This window comes from Bicyclus anynana, chromosome 2 (genome assembly GCF_947172395.1).
Source record: "Bicyclus anynana chromosome 2, ilBicAnyn1.1, whole genome shotgun sequence".
Classification (NCBI taxonomy): Eukaryota; Metazoa; Arthropoda; class Insecta; order Lepidoptera; family Nymphalidae; genus Bicyclus; species Bicyclus anynana.
The window spans coordinates 576,271-590,302 of NC_069084.1; the positions used below are offsets into that span (position 1 = coordinate 576,271).

Below are 14,032 nucleotides of genomic sequence, written 5' to 3' on the forward strand. Positions count from 1 at the left end.
CCCATGGCCGGCATACATGTATATCTGCCTCGAGTGGAAGTTGGCGACGCATGCCAATCGGGCGATGTGTGGTAAATGTCCTTTTGAGGACAAGTGGCACACTCGCATGTCAAGGAGTTACTTAACTCGCAAACATGTAGGACTTAGAGACTTAGTAGTTGTAGTGATTGATGCATAATGCTACTAATTTGTGAAGATGGATGGTCGCTTGTTACACTGTCATGTTAAAGCTACTGAAGGCGATCATGGCGATTTTCTATCGTAACAAATATACATGCATAAATTGCATAGTGCATACGTTTTGTTTCATCATCAAGGGTTTTTTTCAAACTTATGCGAATGAAATCGCCATGTTTCAAGTGCATAGAACGTGGAAAGATGGAAACATCTATAAACACAAAGAAGCGTTTCGTCCATGCACTGATCTTTTCCATATTTACTTATGCAGCTGAAACCTTGACGATCAAGTCAGTGATCGGCATCGCATAGACGCTTTCGAGATGCGGGGCTGGAGAAAAATGCTCCGTATTCCGTGGACAGCACATTGAACATATGTATCGGTGCTAAAACAACTTAACATCTCAAAGCGACCGTCCGCCACCTGTCTTCAGAGGATCTTACTTCGGCCGCATTGCCAGGAGACAAGGAGATAACTTAGAAAAACTAGTGATGCGATGCGTTGGTCAGACCAAATCCGCGCCACTCTCGACACCAAGATACACGAGGCTCTGCAAATCGCGAAAAGCCGAGCCACATGGCGCGACATCGTTAAGAAGCAAGCTTGTGTTAGGGGTCAAGACCCTCAGTAATGAGGAATACTATGCAAGTAGGAGTAACTTTACTACCAAAAGATTCCACTAAATAAGATCCAACAATAAATTCAGCAAGATAATTGTTTTTTGCTTTATGTTTTATAAAATGTTGAGAGACATAATATTAAGGGTTTGTTCAATTTCTGATAAGTGTTCAGTAATCTAAACGTATAATAAGTTGTCAGTTTCTTATTGTATAACAATAAGCTATTAGTCATACCAGAAGGTGGCGAAACAGCCCCAAGTATTATAATCTTACCAAAAAACGATATCGCAGGCATTTGATAAAATATAAAAGACTTGAAACATTATTGACAATATCCTGCTAAATTCCACAGGTGTGTTTTAATCATCACACTCCACCATAGCTGTTATCACACCCACTTTTAGCACAAACTTCTCGCTTGATTAAGAATCAAACGAACTTACCTTGTGAAGTTTGATATCTAATTATACGAGCGTCTTGACCGAAGATGATTAGGTTTACTAAGCAGCATGTGGCAGATTATGCTGTCCTTATCACACTTTTAAAGATTCCTATTCGATAAAAAGAATCTTTATTTAACACTGGTAACACCTCCCCATTCGCGCTCCCACGCCGACCGGTGACCATTACTGTCATTTTTCAGAGGTTTCATTTTTTCGATAGATTTTAGGGCTTAGAAGAAGGGACAGGGTGGGAGTGTAATCATCTTCGGTCAAGACGCTCGTATAATTAGATATCAAACTTCACAAGGTAAGTTCGTTTGATTCTTAATTATACTTCGCATCTCTCCCGAAGATGATTAGGTTTACTAAGCAGATGTTTAGAGTATCGAAAAAATGCAAATATCATAGCGATCAACAACAATTGTAATAGGTACTACTATAATTACAATATTAATATTAATTGATATTAAAATAAGTAATTGAATAAAAATCAACACTTCAAAGGTTTAACGAAGGATTATAAAACAAAACAAAACATTATTGTTTTTTTTTTTTTTTTTTTTTTTTTTTTTTTTTTTTTTTTTTTTTTTTTTTTTTATGCTTAACTTTTTGAAATTATGTTAACAAAATTAGTTTGATTCGATTATCAGTTTGACTTTATTATTTAAGAAAAACATTTGACGATTTTGACCAACCGAACCGAAATTATTAGTTTTTCTAATAATTTCTAAATGAACACCTGCTCTGTGCCCGGCTAATGTTGGTGCATGTCGCGTACTATGACCGCTTGTATAAATTAACACCAACACTAAATTTTTCTAATCTTGTATCCAATGAGACAATGTCTGGGAGTATATCTTTTTATGCGATTTTGGGTAACTAATAAAAAGAAAATCTTCTTGGACCAAGTATTTTCAATGTATGTTTTAATGCACAGACCTGGACATACTTTTGGTTTTTTTTTTTTTTTTTAAATAATCAATGTTTTTTCAAAATAATCAATGGTTGATAAAACATAGGATGTCGATGGTGTCGGGGTTTTACTAATTCGTATTTTTTTTTTTTTTTTTTTTTTTATTGCGCTGATGCTTATGCCAGAAGGGTTATTGCTTTTTGTGACAAGTCCTTTAGTGAAATCAGGTCATTAGGGTAATAATTTTGTAGACTAAGTTAGGATTTCAAGTACCTATTATAATATTGAGTTTAGAATAGATTAAATTTTAGAATTATTACAATATACTGCTAAGCGAGAATTAGGTTGTTCTTGTAAGGCTATTTTAGGTTAATATAATAAATAAATATTATATTGTATGTTTTTTTTTTTTTACGAACAACGCCTTTAAAATATCATTTAACTGTGTCACGGCGAGTGATTTCCGACTTAGCAGAGTGGAAAGCTGTTTAACGTACTATATATACCTGCCGCACAATTTTGTTTTTTATTTTTAATTTTTATTTATTTATTTATTTGTAAAAAATTCAATGAATTGTGTCGTATTAGCGTCACAATAATTATATTGTTTGTCTTTGCAAAAGAGCCACCATGATTTTATAAGTATAAATAATAGAAAGGAAGACAATTTTAAGTATTTTAACAGATATTTATTAGGCTGAAAATAACTTCAAATCACTTCAAAAACCACCAGGTTATACCAGGTAAACAAGGGTTGAGTGGGCCAGTATAGCAAAACAACAATGAACGTCTGTCTCATTTAGATATTAAACTGATCGGAGGAAAGGTAGAAAAAAGACGACTTTTCCCATCGAAATATCAACGCTACAATAATTTCTGAATTTAGGTCTAGTTTTCGTGAAGCGTCTCTTGATATTTGTGGTTTTGTTTGCTAAACCAATTTTAAATTTGATAAATTACCTAAATTCAAGGTTACCATAATTTAACAAAACAACATACATACAGCCGAACATAGAACCTCCTTTCTTTTTGGAAATCGGTAAAAAACTTAGACAGCAGTTTCCACTAAGTCTCTGTATTGAAAAAATAATGAAATTCAAAATCTGCGGCTACATTGATAAGATGCAAATATGTGTAAGTTGTGTTTTTCGCACCATTATATCATGTAAGATTTTATTTAAATGTGAGTACTGTATGCCGCACTTTTTTTTTTTTTTTTTTTTAATATAGGTAATTGCCGTAATATTATCCATTCTTAATAAAATGTCGCAATTGCTAAGATGCAAAAATACGTATAAATTTAAAGACAAAGAAGAGTATTTATGTGAGAACATAGTTTTGTAGACCACTATTTGTAGACAGTGGTACCTAGTGAACTTTTTTTTTTTTTTTTGCAGGATGCACCTGATACTGATGCATCGCTATAAACCAAAATGAAATATTCCTTATATATAAATGAACTTCCTACAACCTCAAATAAATACATATACAATGTTTTGTTGTTTGTACATAATTATATACGCTTTTTCTTGCTGTCGGGTAAAGTTGATATATTATTGGTAGATAGTCCTGAATCAAAAATAAATCAGGTGTAGATAAATATTTAACGAAACAAATGAGCCTGAAAATTATATAATTAGGTACAATTTCAGTCAGTCAGTTTTTAAAAACGTGATAATTAATAAATGAATTAACATAGTTTGGAACCGCGCGTTTTACGCGATTTCAACTCTCACTTGTCCCGTTTTATGGGTACATTTGACTTTTAATATCATTGTTTTAGAAACTAATTTTAAAAGGTCAAACTATAAAACGCCTTTCCGATGCATAAAAAATCGTGTAGATAATTCACTGACAAATAACGATCTTAGGTTTTAGTAATGCAAGTAAAAAATGGATTTCAAATAGATAGTTGTTCCATATAAGGCGGAGATATATTTTATCACTCTTTGCAAGTGGTAGTAAAAATTAAGCATCTTTTACTCTATTTTTGAATGTTTTTGTTTGATATAGAGTGCTATAGGAATTTCTTAACCTTTAATGATTTCCAATCCAAAATAATTTTAGCATTCGTATCATGCCATTCCTTGCAGAAATACTGAAGTCTGTCAGCAGACGGTAATTTTTTCTTGCACAAGCTTCGAGAGTTGTTTGTCGGCGATAGAAATCACGCGGCGCGGGCGCTCGTGCCGGCAGCGGAGGTGGGCGTCGAGCATGGTACACCGTAGGGTACCCTCGCGGCTCGGCGGCTGGTGCCTGCGGTGCCCCCCGTGCGTTTAAAGCTCCAGGATTACGAGCTGAACTAGTTGGATGCGCGAGAATCTCAAGTTCCAATTCCGACACTGATGTTAACAAGGCCTTAGATGATTTTTGATGTTCTGACAAAATTTGACCCAAATAATTTATTTGTATTTTTATCAAACCTCATTGTTATGAAATCTCTATAATGAGAGTCACAAAGTAACGAAATCGATTTGCGTCACTCAGAATTTTTTAAAAGGCGATTTAAAATTCAGGGTTTATTAATTTCGCAGTTATTCGAATTTCGAATTTCGGAGCTTTCGTATAATTATGCAGTTTTAAGCTGGTAAATAATGTTTTAATAGTTCCAATCATTCGTCCTTAGGTAACCCGTTAGTTAGTATATTTTTCCATCATGTAGCTAAATCTTTTGTAAAATTTCTCCATATGAGGTTTGTACAACAACAACAACCAGCTGTAAAATATCAGGATCTAAATCTTCTTCTATGTCGTCTTGTCTTCGACGAAATAATAACCAATTACATTGGGTAATTGTCTATTAACCTTTATAATTTTAAATTATTGTAGGTAGGCAAATAGTTTATATTGTTCAAGATGATAATTCACACACGCAATGCGTCGGAATTATACCTATATTATCCACACGCAATAAATGCCGGGATAAAATTTCCACACACGTTATACGTCGGGATAAGTATGTTAAAATACTAAGAACAATATTTCATTCTTATTATGCAATAATAATAATATAATAATTCACACACGCAATGCGTCGGAATTATACCTATATTATCCACACGCAATAAATGCCGGGATAAAATTTCCACACACGTTATACGTCGGGATAAGTATGTTATAATACTAAGAACAATATTTCATCCTTATTATGCAATATATGCCGGTAGGTACATAATTTCCACACACGGTTTACGTCGGGATAAGTATGTTAAAATACTAAGAACAATATTTCATCCTTATTATGCAATATATGCCGGTAGGTACATAATTTCCACACACGGTTTACGTCGGGATAAGTATGTTAAAATACTAAGAACAATATTTTATCCTTATTATGCAATATGTGCCGGTAGGTACATAATTTCCACACACGGTTTACGTCGGGATAAGTATGTTAAAATACTAAGAACATTATTTTATGCATACGCAATAAATGCCGGTACGTCGGAATGTTACATCCATATTTTCATTATACCATAGGCACACAATAAATTTCGAGATATAAACTCCATATACTTTTTTATTTTACTTAGTGGGTAAGCTTAAATGAAAAATGGTCTTACCTTGCCATTCCTGGTAAGTTGCGTCTTGTGTCGGTGAATACAAATAATCTTCCTTCGATGATCCTTCCGAAGAAAAAGATATGAAGATGATTTCCTTCTACTTACGTTTTTAGAACTTTTTTCACTATATCACTTGATCGCTTTCTTTTTCCCATATTTTAATATGTATTTTGATGTTGGACGAGACGGAGCAAAACGACGTGTAACTTGGACAACACAAAATCCCGTAATGACAGTAATGGTCACCGGTCGGCGTGGGAGCGCGAATGGGGAGGTGTTACCAGTGTTAAATAAAGATTCTTTTTATCGAATAGGAATCTTTAAAAGTGTGATAAGGACAGCATAATCTGCCACATGCTGCTTAGTAAACCTAATCATCTTCGGGAGAGATGCGAAGTATAATTTGAGTTTAAAAGGAAATACCTATTAATAATTTTTATTGACATGATAAGAGGCACAAGAGTCACATTTTTAAAGATACCAGAATTGCTTCTAAGTATCACAAAATGTGGGAACAGTGATTTTAGATGCAAAATAAAAGGAGCAAGTTGTTTTACGAGGGCCAGCTCTGGTGTGGTGATCTCACCGCTGCAAAAACCACGGTTAGTGTATACAAGTAGTTTTTGTTGCTTTGCTCACACATACCTACTTACAATGGATCGGGTACACGGTCGTGTGTTTTTAATCGACTTCAAAAAAAGGGACGCTGATTTAGATTTTGTAAACATATATAGGAAATTTATTTATTTAAATAATAGTATTTAACATAACCAATGTTCTCGTTTCTGAATACCGCGTTAGGACTTGCAACGATGAAGGCTCGAATCCTTCGTAAAGCCTTCGGGTTTGAGTGCAGGCTATTACCGTGGATATATTAAAGCTTATAAAGTTGTATAATTTGGCGATCGTGGTTATTCTCAGAAATGTTGTTGAAGCGTTTGACGATTATCAGCTATTTTCAGGGTTCCGACCTCAAACCTTATAGGATTTTTTGTTATTCGTCTTTATACCCGTGGAAATACAGCTATTTAAGCATAAGGAAATATATAAATAATGGTGAGTCGGAGGTAACACATATTATTGTGAAGTTAGACAGTCCGGCACAAAGAGCAAATGTTTAAACAAGTGTCTTGTATTCAGTACCTATGAGAATATTCATGCGTTATGTAAGTATAACGTAAAAAATATTTAAAAAAAATAATCTCCAAAGGTAATGGGAAATCCGGGAAATTATATAATATCCCATGTCACTTTCACCACTGATACGCATCTAATTACATCCCATAATTTTCTCAAATAGTTTAGGCTGTAGAATGTCCAAGCTATACAGGAATCTTTGGTATTACAACAGAAAACATATGTACAAGAATATTTATCACCCCGCTGTCGAGCCTCGCGGTTTGTCCTATTTGAATCCGAGGTGCATCCGATCCGAGGCATTGTCACGGATGACGAAGAGAAATTGTACATACATAAGTCGGACCTACGCGTAAGATACCATACAAATAGTTCACTACTTCGGACTCTTCGCAGCGTATTTTCATGGATTTAACCCTTGTAAAGTTTGCTATGAATAACTGGGTATGTCACGATTCTCACCATGTCGCATTCGATGCGCGCAAGTAGATGTGTCGATCGGTATGCTGGATACCTCTCGATGCTCCGACCTTGTCCGAGTTAGGTAATAGCCGACCACTTGACGACATAACCACCGCCATAGTAGATATGTACTTGATGACATGTTGTTCGACCTTACTTGTAAAGTGATCGCTATTAGCAAATAATATACGTACTCGTAGGTACATGGGACTTCTACGAAACTTAGGTACGACTTTGGACTTAACTAGTTAGGTACGATTAATATTTTGTGTACCTTATTAATCCAATGGTCTACGAGGCTGTGTGTGAACACGATTTCCCAGGTTCGAGTGACGTCACATGAGTCCGGCTATTGATTTTTTAAATTTCCTGTCATAAGTCTCAGCAGCACAGAGTGGAAACGTTGGTAGTGGATACAACCTCATGCTTTTATTACCATCTTTACAGAATCACTCATGAAATGCTGAGCTCATCTTAAAGCAGCGTAGTGTGTTAAAACCTGCCAAGTGTGTGTCTTGTCGGCCAAGGGTTCTGTAGATTAAATGAGCAGTTTAATCCCTTACGTAATGCACAAAAATACTGATAACATTACCCCACACCAGGAATCCCAAAATTTTTTTTTTCAAATTTAACTTTTTACCACTTTATAGACGTAATTAATATAACTCGTACATATCCATACCAAATTCAGCGTTCTAATTTTAACAGACTCTGTGTTATCTTACTGACAACTTTATCTCTTTAATTAACAACGGTATAATAATGTCAAATACCTCTGAACGAAGCCTGACCTAGGCTTGGTTCTTATACGAGAGTAGTGGTGATGAATAAAATCCATATCAATTTTCATTTCCCGTAACCATTTTATCAATATTTTGAAAAGATTACATTATCGTTAGTTCTGACTTGACACTAAAATACTGGACCTTGTGATTTGTAAGCCCAATAAGCTCTCCTCTGGGTTAATGAGGCAGAATATACAAGATGAATGTTGTACGAGCCGCGGTTACATCATCGCGCAGTTGAAGTCGCCGTGGGCGTGTAGTACCAATGACACGATGATTGAGGAGTTAGGGTGCATACACATCTGCGGAAAATGCCATGTTATTGCCAGTCTAAAGTACTTGTAGTAGAGACAAACGTTTGTATTCTCTCTACTGTTTGTAATACTTGAATATTAATTTTAGATAGAGTAAAGAAGTAACCCCAAGAAGTAACATTATAGAAAAAAAGATCTTTCTGTAATGTTACTTCTTGGGCGTGCAGATAGGTGTTTAAAAGACATCCATACATTAGAAATTTCCAATGTCTAGTGTAGTTTAGTGTGCACGCAGCCTAACTCCGGTCGACAAAAACCTCCACCGTAATTTACACGCGGCGGACTTACAAAAATAATGAGTGCGATTACCTATAGGTTTTTTGTTGACGATCCTTCGTTAACCATACATTTAGTTTAACGATGTTATTTTATACCTACCTAAGTATCTACGAGTATGTTCGGAATATAATCTGTACCCAATTATATTATAAGTTATAACAAAACCAAGGAAAATCTACACGTAATACTCAATAACACCACAGGTAAAACTTAGAACTTATATTGTTAGAATTGTTAGAACTTATATTTCGAAAGAAACATTCGAATACCCACATAAAACTGACCGGTCCTTTCCTTCTATAGATCTTCTTTATGAACAGCTAGTTAGTAGATAACAATAAACAATTTTGTTATTTGTTATTACATCTTGTTATCAAGTTATCACGGAGACAGCGCGCTGGTATTTAGATTTGAATGTCGAATGCAACGAAAAGGTATGCCTTGCAACCAAATGTTTGAGATTTACAATTTTGTTTCAACTAAAAATTTTAAAGGTCTATATAATGCTTTATATACATTGATATAGGGTTGCCAGGTCGCCTAAATTATAAGTCGGACTGTCCAGTCAGTTTGGCCTGACATTTGGGTAAAATGGCAGTCTAAATTATTGAGGATATTGTGTACATCAGTATTAACTATTAATAAGTGCGACAATTTTATTTTTATGTAAAATCAAGCATTCATGATTATTACCGTAAATTTTGTTCTCACACACTCGTTGTTCACTCGTTTGCTAAATGTAAAGCCTAACAAAAGCCGGACAAGCCGGACACCAGGCCGGATACGGAATAGAAAAACCTAACAATGTCCGGCCTTATCCGGACACCTGGCAACACTTCATTGGTATATCTTTTCGCTATCCGTTGACTAGGAGTTGGTAGATTTGGAGATGAACGGGAACTAAGATAATATTTGATTCCTGTTTTTACTACCACATAAGTTTAGTTATTCGATATTGTGAAATTTCTTTATTGAAAATCTGTTTTTCTATTTAAAATTTAATAATTTTGCTGTCCTTGTACGTAAAATTGAATTTTGTAGAGTCAAGAACTTAAGTGAGAACGGTTAGCGAACGTAGAGCTTTTTCAGATATTAGTGGCGTTCCCACTGAGAATATCAATATAAATCAATTATTCACTGTCCATAATGAACATCCGCGAAGTGACGCCTGTTTCTCAATGTTCTTATTGTTAAAATAAGTATCTATTTACACAAAGAAAGTGTTTAACCCATTCAGTCTCAGTTCCAAGCGCACTGGCGCGAGCAGTTAATACAACTCCCCAATAGATGGCAGCACAATGGCAGGTATACAAACATACAATACGTAGGTGCTGTACGGACGGCAAACTCCACATAGTATAATTAGGAGAAAGTGATACGACTAGTACATGCGCGTCACGCCCTATACGCGCCAACTCTCTTCACTATTACTCGTAATTGAATGGCCTTATTGTCCCCATGATGGGATATGAGCTCCAGGATTTATAGTCCAGGAAGAAAAATATCAATAGCTTAGAGTTAGAGTTACTTAGAAGGTGTAACACGAGTGTGAGAGCATATTACATAGCAGTGATTTAATTGTGATCGTGTCTGTCTGCTGACAGTCCCATGAAGTGTGAGAGTGACTATCATCAGAGTATGAGAGTGAGAGTATAGAGAGTGCACACAGTGACGGATTAAGTAACCTTGATGCCGAAATCTTCCCCTACGCCCCCCTATCCTTATATAAAACTAATTAAAAAAAATGTCAATACGGTACGTTAACCGTAGTTAAAATATATATACCAATCAAGGTCATCAAAACTGCGCGGATTTTGAAATTACTTTAAATTTCGTGTGCTCGTTTGCCTCTGGTGTCCCAAGACGAGATGCTCTAAGCTATTGCTTTAATAGCTTAAACGCTAATCCAGGTCATAGTGCATATTGCTAATGCAATGCATTTGCATCTGCCATATCACAATTTTGCAGAAAAGATTACCTAAAGCAGCTCTCGCTGTTTGCATAGCTTTGGTTTTGGCCCGCCTAATAGCTGCCGTTCTATCGACTCACTTAACTCCACCCAACTCACACATTTAACCGAAATATCTTATCTTATTAATTAGTAAATAATATAGCCATTTAGTAGACACTATTCATTTACTTTCACAATATATCCATATACATAGTACATTCTGCACTCATATCGGCCCTACCTACTAAATATTTTACAGTTACGCAGTCTTAACTAATTTATATTCAATTCATTTGCCATAAAGCCTGACCGCCCGCCATGTTTAGACGATGCCTATAAACAACCGATCATGGCAATACAGTTACAGTTGCCATGTTGAAAAATTTATAAAAAATCTTTAAAACTTTATAGCCTTAATAAGATTTATTTAAATGGATTCTAAGAACCTGTCTCTTTAGACCTTTTTCAAGACGAACGAGATTCTTGTGCGTATGGATTATTTTCACAACTTAAAGCAATGGTTCATTATTACCATGTTTGTAATATCTGTTCTGTATGAAATTAAACTGAATGACTTATTAATTAGCTATTTTTTAATTAATTAGTTGTTCGGAATTGAAAAATGTTTCTGTTTTCTGCAAAAATCCGACAAATTCATGAGATAATGGCACACAGTTCCGTCAAAACATTAAGTATCGTAATTGACGTTTATGATAAGTTTTGTCACACACTCACACATAAGAGTAGATAAAAAGACTCGAAAACATCAAGACTTTCCAGTGGTGCAAGAATTTTCAAAATAGGTTCAGTAGATTCAGTCTGTAAATTCTTAATGATTAGACACTAACTACAATACTAATAATTAATTGCATGGTTTAAATTAAACGCATGATACGAGTATTCGTGATTTTGCAACATAAAATACTCTTGTATAATTTAATACCTCAATAAATAACTAAATCCAAATTTAGACGAACAGGTTTTTAAGTCGTAGTTGCGAATTAATGAAATAAATTAAATTGTGGAATATTTTACAGTTTATTACTAAAATAAATCATATTAAAACAAAACTACTTTAGTTGATTGATCTTAAATACGTACACGGAGGTGTACATCAGCTGTCTGCAGAACTGTTCTTAAATTTATTATTTATGTTTATATTTACTTTTTAAAACAGAACGTTATTGAGAAGAATTACACTAAGATTTTTGGTATGTACTCGTATGTGTTATAATTCCACGCTATCTTATTCTGTTGCTGTATTTCGCAATTACTACACAAGCCTCGGTAGCGCAGTAGGCAGCGCGTAAGTCTCATAATCTTAAGGTCGTGAGTTCGATCCTCACCCGGGGCATATCTTTTGTTTTTTTTATTATTTTCTTTTATTTATTTTTATTGGTGTTTTTATGAAAACCGATTATTTACGCAATTAAATTATATTTTCGTATTTTGGTACACAATTAAAAATATATTGTTAATTTATAGTAATAATTCTTACACCTAGTCACAGAAAACTATTAATTATTTTATTTATTAAGTATTTATTTATTATTATCTTCTATTAATTATTAGGTTTACAAACATGATTATTTTATTATTCAGTTATTCTTTTATGAAATAAGACATAGGTTGGTATTCGTTAGATACTTAAATAAAATACCTAAAATGCAATATTAAGTAGTAATAAGTATCTACCTATTAATTAAGTATAATTATGTATAATAGCACAGTAAATATTTTTACTCTGATAATATGCTCAGAGTCTCACAGCGGGCGATGGAACAAGCTATGTTAGGAGTATCTCTGTGACATCGAATCAGAAATGAGAAGATCCGCAGAAGAACCAAAGTCACTGACATAGCTCAACGAGATGCGAAGCTGAAGTGGCAATGGGCGGGGCACATAGTTCGAAGAGCCGATGGACGTTGAGGTCCCAATGTGCTGGAATGGCGACCCCCCACTAGAAAGCGCAGTGTTAGTCGACCCCCCACCAGGTGGACTGACGATATCAAGTGAGTCGCAGAGATTCGCTGGATGCAGGCGGCTCAGTATCGTGATGTTTGGAAGTCCCTACAAAAGGCCTATGTCCTGCAGTGGGCGTCAATCGGCTGATATGATGATGATGATGAAGTATAATTATGCTAGATAAAAGAGACATTTTCTCTGACAAGGTCGACCCAAAGCAACTGACACATGTTTTAGTTGCAACAACAAGTTAATGCGCTAAGCAAGTTGGTTGCGAAATTCAGCGAACATGCAAATACTTGTAGACAATGCATTACAATTTACAAGTCAAGCCCACGTAGCAAATAGAATGCGACTAACTAAATCAAGTTATTTGTTCATATATCCCACTTAATATTATAAACGCCGAATGTAAGAATGTTATGAATGTTTGTTACATTTTTACGCAAAAACTACTGAACAGATTTGGCTGAAATTGGAAATGGAGATAACCACTAAAAATTCTCTCACCAATGCAAAACTACATTCTCTTCAAGTCTTGAGATTGATTAATCATTTATTAAATTCGAACTATAATTTTAAATTAATGAACAGATAAATTAATAATATTATGTAATACAAAATGTTTGTATTTTTAATTCGAAATTAAATTTATTTTTTTATTTTTTTGCAGATCAAACTACGCATCAAAAAGTAGCGTAAGTATGAATTTTAAAATCTATATCTATATCTTAGAATTTTCCTTCTTATTACTTGACTATGTACCTACTTATTATCTCACCAATCATAATTTCAACACTTGCCGAAAAGCTTATCGATAGGCCATCTTTGACGAATTTACAGGCGGATGATGTTTTTGGCGATTTGGTAACGAATTACAATTTTAGCATTTCTATCTATATAACACAGCTTTACTCTTATTTGCATAACAATAGAGCTTAATCTTGCAGTAAATCTGTTTTGACAGCTACAAAAACATGTTTGCAAGTTTCACTTGCAGGCGTAATATGATACTACTGTTATAAAACAACATCAAATCTTACTGCTTAGGAGTTAAGGTTCAATTTTATGAGCTTTTAATGTTGTTGGGTGTAAAATTGTAATACGTTGGTTAAATAAAGACGTAGTTATGTAAGCGTAAGGTCAGCGTAAGGCCGCGTGGAATACTTTAGTGCCGTTTTATTTATGACGTTGTAAGGTGGGGTGCGAAACTCAATAAAATACCTGTCTATAGTAATAATGTTATAGTGAATCCAAACACGGCATATGCCTATTGCCTACCATGCAGGCAGTTGTGTGAAACCCATATAAGCCAAAATGCGCTGTATTCCTTGATGACTCATTACGAACCTGTACTGGAGTATGAAATTTCGTTATGCACAAATTATATCTACCTACGGTTAAAGCTTACCCTAGTTAAAG

The 14,032-nt window shown here is 34.6% G+C and overlaps 1 protein-coding gene and 1 non-coding gene across 2 annotated transcripts in view; both read left to right on the top strand.

Annotated features, from left to right (window-relative positions):
- LOC112052001 (uncharacterized) overlaps positions 1-14,032 on the top strand; it is an 87,005-nt gene that overhangs the window by 14,949 nt on the left and 58,024 nt on the right. The window contains exon 2 of the mRNA XM_052888052.1: positions 13,284-13,308. The gene's annotated coding sequence lies outside the window, so the exon portion shown is untranslated. The remainder of the gene's footprint in view (positions 1-13,283; positions 13,309-14,032) is intronic.
- Trnam-cau (transfer RNA methionine (anticodon CAU)) lies at positions 11,927-11,999 on the top strand. Its single transcript has one exon. It is a non-coding gene; the product is annotated as a tRNA-Met (tRNA).